Source organism: Orycteropus afer, unplaced genomic scaffold, assembly GCF_000298275.1.
Source record: "Orycteropus afer afer isolate SDZICR_OR568_19922 unplaced genomic scaffold, OryAfe1.0 scaffold00054, whole genome shotgun sequence".
Classification (NCBI taxonomy): domain Eukaryota; kingdom Metazoa; phylum Chordata; class Mammalia; order Tubulidentata; family Orycteropodidae; genus Orycteropus; species Orycteropus afer.
The window spans coordinates 3,238,052-3,245,191 of record NW_006921641.1 but is presented as its reverse complement, the minus strand read 5'-3'; the positions used below and the strand labels follow the sequence as shown (position 1 = coordinate 3,245,191).

Sequence of the window (7,140 nt, the reverse complement as noted above, 5' to 3'; positions counted from 1 at the left end):
TCTGCTGTGCATGGGGTTGCTATGAGTCGGAAACGACTCGACGGCACGTAACAACAACAACATACATGGTTCTCAAGTGCTTGCTTCTAATGTGTATGTTGTCTCTTCACTTTGCTGATAAAGTCCTGTGATGCATAAAAGTTTTTAATTTTGATGAAATTGATCTTGAGTTTATTTTTGTTTGTTGCTTGTGCTTTTGATGTCATATCTAAGAATCTGTTGTTGAAAACTATGTCCTGAAGTATTACTCCTATTTTTTTTTTTCTAAGAGTTTTATGATTTTGGTTCCTACATTTAGGTCTTTGATTCCTTCTGGTCTGAGGTATAGATCCAACTTCATTCTTCTGCATGTAGAGAGTCATATGTCTCAGCACCTGCATGTATTTTTACAAATTTCATAGGACAATGAACAATAGTTGAAAGTACAGCATTTTTGCAATGAATCTTAATTACTGTTTTCTGCCTTATATCCTACCTTGTTTCATATTTTGGGTTGAATGTAGTAAAGCAGTTATTGAATGTAAGCTAGTTAGGAGAAACACTCATACTCACAGAAAGGTAATCTGCATAAGGAGGTGACAGAAGTTGCACAAAAGATACTAAGAAAATTTTGGGAGGTTTAGTAGGGAGTGAAATCATGTTATAGGGACAATCAGGAAATACTTCATAGAGGAAGTGGTATTTGAGAAACATTTAAAAGGTTGATGGGCTTAATTGGATTCAGAATTGAAAGAACAATATTTCAGTGAGAGGAAACAATATGTACAGTGACCCATAAGTTGTGGGTATGGGGAATGAGAAGTAGATTAGTTTAGATACAAAATATGAGAAAGAAAGTAGTGTAAGCAAAAGCTGGAAAAGTTTGTGTAGGTAGAACCTTGAAAGTTTTGGTGAGAAGATTAAACTATTCATTGGGAAGCTGGAAGCCTTTGAGGGATTTTGAGCATGGATGTGAAATGATCACAGCTGGTCTCAGGAAGAGCTCTTGGGTGGCAATGAAATAATGGCAATCAAGATGCTAGATTTGAGCCTGTGAGACCAGTTGGAGGAGGATTATAGCCTGAGTGGGAGAAATAAAAGAATTGAACAAAGGGCGATGGTAGCCAGAGGAGATAAAAGAGGAATTGGAGAGGGAGAATCAACAGGAGGAGGGAAGTGATTGGACATGGAATAAATAGGGAGAAGAATAAAATTAACACCTGGGATTCTAGCCTGGGACTTTTGACATACTAATATTGAGAGTGGGAAAAGGTGATGAGTGTGAATTTTTAGCCTTCTGAGTTTGGAACTCTTCCTGCTAAACCTTTACATTACTTGGAAAGTAAGAGCTTTTAAATTAGGTTGTCAGCTGTGCAGTGCAGTCCCCGTTGTAGCTACTCGCTCTGCAGTCCTAATTGTGAAAGCAGCCATACACAGTACGGAAACAAATGAGCATGGCTGACTTCAGTAAAGCTTTATGTATGGACCTAAAATTGGAATTTTGTATAGTTTTCATATATCATGAAATATTCTTTGGATTTTTTTTCAGTGATTTAAAAATGTGAAAATTGTTCTTAGCTTATGAGCTTACAGAAGTAGGTGATGGACCACATTTGGCCAGAGGCTGTGATTTGCCCATTGCTGCTCTGACTGATACAACTTGGGGATGCACATCTCATGTTGCCAGAAATAGTAATAATACACAGTTTGGTAAATTGTGTAAAATAATAAAATAGTGTAAAATAGTAAACCTACCAATTTTAATTGTTGGATGAAAAAATTTAAAATCCACTGTGTTTCTATGGGCCAAATATAGACTTTGGGTCTGTATTTTGTAAAGGCTTCTTTAAGGTTCCTCCATCTGCAACTTTTATGAGAGGGTTTGGAGTTATTAATACTGGAAGCATTTTAATAGAAGGGTTTCAAAATGTCCCAACAGATACAAGATCTTATCTTTGCTGGAGTCCCTGAGTGGCTTTTAACTGAAAGGTTGGAAGTTCATATCCATTCAGAGGGCTGGCTTTCTACTTCTGAAGAGTCAGCCATTGAAAACTCTATGGAGCACAGTCCTCCTCTGACTTAGTTGGGGTTGCCATGAGTCAGATTGACTCAACAGCAACTGGTATATCTTTGCTCTTTTAGTGACATTAATATTTATTTATATTAATATTTAATAACATTTTTCCCCTAAATTCACCTGAGTTAAATGGTCTTATAGACTGACTAGTATGTGGCTTGAAAGAAAGTATCACCAAGGCATGAGGCTGCCAAAAGGCATTATTTTCTTTTTAGTGAGACTAATGGTCATTAATGACTGAGTGGTACAATTTTTATTCATCATAAATTTTCATCAGCAATTATGTTAAGCATCATTTGAAAAAAGCTACACATTACCATCAACAGTGTAGGAGAATAAGTAAGTATGTGAACTCTTGGTGTGGTTAGGCATAATTTGAAAAAAGATACACATTACCATCAGTAATGTAGGAGAATAAGTATGTGAACTGCTGGTGTGGGTATCATACTTTGAAGAGTTGGAAAGACAGGTCATTTTAATCTCTTGGTAGATGGTAGACAACTTTTCCCTTCTGCTTAAAGCCTTGTTTAAAGAAATCTTGCTTTTCAATTGAAACATTATTCTTTCTTTCTTTATATATTTTTTAAATTGTGATTTGGGTGAAAGTCTGCAGAGCAAATTCACTTTCCATACAGCAGTTCACAAACACTTTGTCGCAAGACATTGACTACAATTTATCCCAATGCAACAGCTGCCCTCCCACTTCCTCCCACAGTTAACTCTTTTCTGTGCCCATCCCTCCATGTACTCCTGCCCCCTGAGCTGTCCCCTGTGCATAAAAATGGGATAAATAGGGAGAAGAATAAAAGTTAACACCTGGTGTTCTAGCCTGGGACTCTGGTTATACCAATAATGATTGTTCCCATGATTATTCCCTTCGAAGAATATATCTACCTCAGGTAAATGTTCAACTCATATGCCTGTCTTTTGCTTGGCTGGAAGCCATAGGTGTGGGTTCAATCCAGACCTGAAGGGCAGCTAGGGGCCATAGTCTCAGTGGTTCCACCAGGTTCTATCAGACCAGCAAACCTGGTCCCCTTTTTTTTTTTACTTTTTTTTCCAAATGATTTTGAGTTTTGTTGCACGTTGTTCTCCCTCTCCATCAAGGATCTCCTACATAGATGCCTTTCTGAGTGGTTGACAGTGATAGCTGGGCACCAACTAGTTGTTCTGGTCTCATGGTCATATAGGCTGCGGATTGCATGGTGTACCAGTCTCTAGGACTAATTGTTTCCATGAATCTTTGGTTTTCTTCATTCTTTGCTCTGGATGAGGAGAGACCCATTGTTGCATCTAGATGGCTGCTTGCAAGCTTTTAAGATTCTAGTTGCTACTTGCCGAAGTAGGAGGTAGAACAATGTTTTTTTGTGTAGTATGTTATGCTAATTGAGCTTGATGTCCTCTGCAACTATGGTCCTGAGCCCACAGGTTCAACTGTTTGTTCCCTCTGGGTAGCTGGCTGTGACCAAGAACTGACAACTTTGTCCCTTGTCAGCTCTATTATACACCTGGGAATTCTTACAGAACATACAAATACACTTGTAGAACCATTGTCTGCCAACCCTATACATGGTCTTGGGTACACTCCCCGTTGAATAAACATACCTAATAGTTCAGCTTGTCCACCCATCTGTCCACCTGTATACCCATGAAACATTATTCTTTTATTAAAGTTTTTTCCCCCCTTTGGGTCTTTAATGTATCATTCTTTTAATGGTGATGTTAAAAACGGACTTTGATAAATGAAGATAAAATGATAAAGCAGCAGCACGTACTTACTCAAGTTTTAACCTTTGAAATTAATTTTTGAAAGGTTGTCTACTAAGAAATATACTGAGTTGTTCATTATAGTATCATTGTTTTTATGAAATTGTAAAGGAAGGAGATTCCCCCATTCTCTTAACTCCTAGTCTGTGAACAATGTAGAATAGTAGTAGCAATATATAAATGTTGAGAAAAAGTCTTGGCTTTGAGGTCAGACCAGTGTTTGTCTGGCTCAGCCACTTAAGAGATGTATGATCTTATGCTAGTTAATTTTTTGAGTTTCAGTTTCTATATTTATAAAATGGAGTAAATTGGCAAACATTTATTGGATACCTTTTGAAGCCACTAATGGCCTCTGCCTTCTAGGAGATTATTGACTAGTGTGACTTTGCAGTCAAAACATTCTGTGATAAGTGCTATAATCAGGTGGTGGGCTGTAGAAATTATCTGAATCAATGTTTCAAGTTTCCCTTTTTAATAATGCCTGAATTTTTCTATTAAGCAGTCCTTGACAAAGAGAAAAAGACAGTTATATTTTCTAGTGGAAAAATTTGTTTCATTACCCTTCTTCCCTAAATTAAGTATTAATTTATAGATCATGTAGGAAAGAGTTCAGCATATCCTGAGGTATGTTTTTTTAAAAGGGCAATCCCTTTGACTGGATCTATCTTAATTTCCATATCTAGAGAAGGAAAATATCTGTTGCCAAACCCGACTCACAGCAGGTAGGGGACAGATAATTGAAATGTAGCCTAGCCTGACTTCATTAGCCTTAGTGATAGGAAAAGAATGAAAATGAGGCAAGACCTCAGGGAATTAAATTAAAAATGATATGAAACTTCTTGTTAGCCAATTTTACCTTTCACTACATGGACTGAGGAAACAACATTCATAATTAAAAAAGATTTTTTCATAGAGTAGAAATTCATTTGTGATTGCATCATTGTGACATTTGTCCTGGGGAAATTTAGAAGGGAACATGGCCGTTTTACTACTTAATCAAATGAAGAAATTAAATTCAAGTAAACTTGATTACTTGGTTTCCTGTTAATAGGTATGGCTTTCAAAAAAGGAAAATTAATTTCTTACTGTTAGGCCGGAGCAAACTCAAACTACCAACATTTCAGTTAGCAGCTTCCTCCGGGTGTCAGGCCCCGATGAGACAGCCTGATAAGACACCCGAGGTGACAAAACCCGCCCAAGCTGGAAAGTCCCACGTGATGATAAACTTCCTCCTGTGAAGCCCCCTCATGCTAATTAAGTGCAGACCCGTGCCAACAGCTAATTGGACCCTGCCATTTCCTTAGTGTCCCCAGTTAAGTCCTCTCTGTGTCTATAAGAATCTTTCCCCTCTGCCGGGGGGGTGCCACTTCTCTGGCCTTGATGCTAGGGCATGACAGCCTCGCCCGCGAGTGCTAATAAACTACTTCTCTGAAACAACTCTGTGTCCTGGTGTCTCGGCAGCTCTGCGTTACACTTACACTTTAAGGTAATATAATTCAAGGTAATATGTATCTAAAACCAAAACCAAACCCACTTCCATCGAGTTGATTCCAGCTCATAGTGACCCCCACTGGGTTTCCAAGGCTGGAAGTCTTTACAGAAGTAAAGACTCATCTTCCTCTGGTGGAGTAGCTGGTGGGTTTGAACTGCTGACTTTCTGGTTAGCAGCCAAATGTCTTGCTATGCCACCAACCCACTGCTGTCGAGTCGATTCTGACTCATAGCGACCCCCATTGAAGTTCAAAGCCCATAAACTTTCGCAGAAGTAGATTGCTTCATCTTCCTCCTGCAGAGCAGCTGGTGAGTTTGAACCACTGACATTCTGATTAGCAGTCAAATGCCTTACCCACTACACCACCAAAGCTCCTTAATATTCATCTATTCCTCACTTACTATCTTATTAGCCAACATCTTTCATTTATGACCATAGTGAAAAAAAACCTATCTAATTATTTTATGCATTAATGAAGTACATTTTTTTTTTTTATATTGTGCTTTGGGTGCAAATTTACAAAGCATATTTGTTTTACATTCAACAATTCATGCACATTTGATTTCATGCCTCGATTACCATCCCCAACAATAAAAAACTGCCTCCCCTCCATTTCCTGTGACTACCCCCTCCCTGTGCCCTTCTAAACTATGCATTCCTGTCTGTCCAGCTTTCCCTCTATGTGAATGCTGCCCCTCTGGTGTCTCATGGCTGATTGATCTAAGGGGTGCATCTCCCTAGAGTAGGTGGGTGCATCACCTTGGGGTAGGTGTTCTGCATGTAGATCTTTATACTGTTGGGCTGAGAGCCAGTCCATGGAAGTGAGTCCATTTCTAGGCCTGAAGGGTAACCCAGGGCCATAGTCTCAGGTTCCATGAGTCTCTGACCAGTAATTCTGGTAATTCTTGTGTTTTTGAATTTTGTTCCACATTTTTCCTCCCACTCGATCCGGAATCTCTAGTTTTGACCCCTTTCTGAGTGGTTGGCATTGGTAGCTGGGCACTGTCTAGTTTTCTTGTCTTGGGGTCATGAAGGCTCAGGTCCTCATGGTCCACATTATCCTTGGACTAATTGTTTCCAGGTGCCTTTGATTTTCTTTACTCTCTTTTGATTCAGATGAGAGGAGACCTATAGTTGCATCTTAGATGGCCAGTCAGAAGCTTTTAGGACCCAAGTTACTACTCACCAAAGTAGATTGTGGAACAAGATTTTTATGTACTGTGTTGTGCCATTTGAGCATGATGTCCTCTGAGACTGTGGTCCCGAATCTGCAGGCCTGGTGATTCTCTCTCTCCAGGTGTTTGGTTGTCTCTGAGAAGATACTCTAACACTGTCTTCTGTTGCTTCTGTAATGTATGTGGCTAATTTTGTAGCACAAGTGCATATGTAAGATTATCTTCAGCCAGATCTGCCCTTGGTCTGGAGTATATTGCCTAATGAAGTATATCTTGCAGTAACAAATGGTAAAACTTGAGGCAAGAGTAATGCTGGCTGCAGTGATTAAGGTTATGTGTCAATTTGACTAGGCCATGATTCTCAGGGGTTTGGAGTTATGTTATGATGTAATTTGGCAGTTATGCAAGATGTAGTCATTCTCCGTTTTGTGATCTGATGTGGTCATCCTCCATATTCACGTGCCTGTTTTTCCCAAACAACCTGGTCATTGGAACCTAACCATGTTGATAAGTGAAGAGTGGGTATGTTGTTGTTGTTGTTAAGTGCCGTCGAGTCGTTTCTGACTCATAGCGACCCCATGCACAGCAGAACGAAACACTGCTCGATCCCGTGCCAGCCCCACAATCCCTGCTATACTTGAGCCCATCAT

General features: G+C 39.4%; 1 protein-coding gene across 1 annotated transcript in view; it reads left to right on the top strand.

Moving 5' to 3' along the window:
* The window catches only part of TTC27 (tetratricopeptide repeat domain 27), a 393,959-nt gene that overhangs the window by 34,623 nt on the left and 352,196 nt on the right, over positions 1-7,140 (top strand). The gene's annotated exons all lie outside the window — the stretch shown is intronic.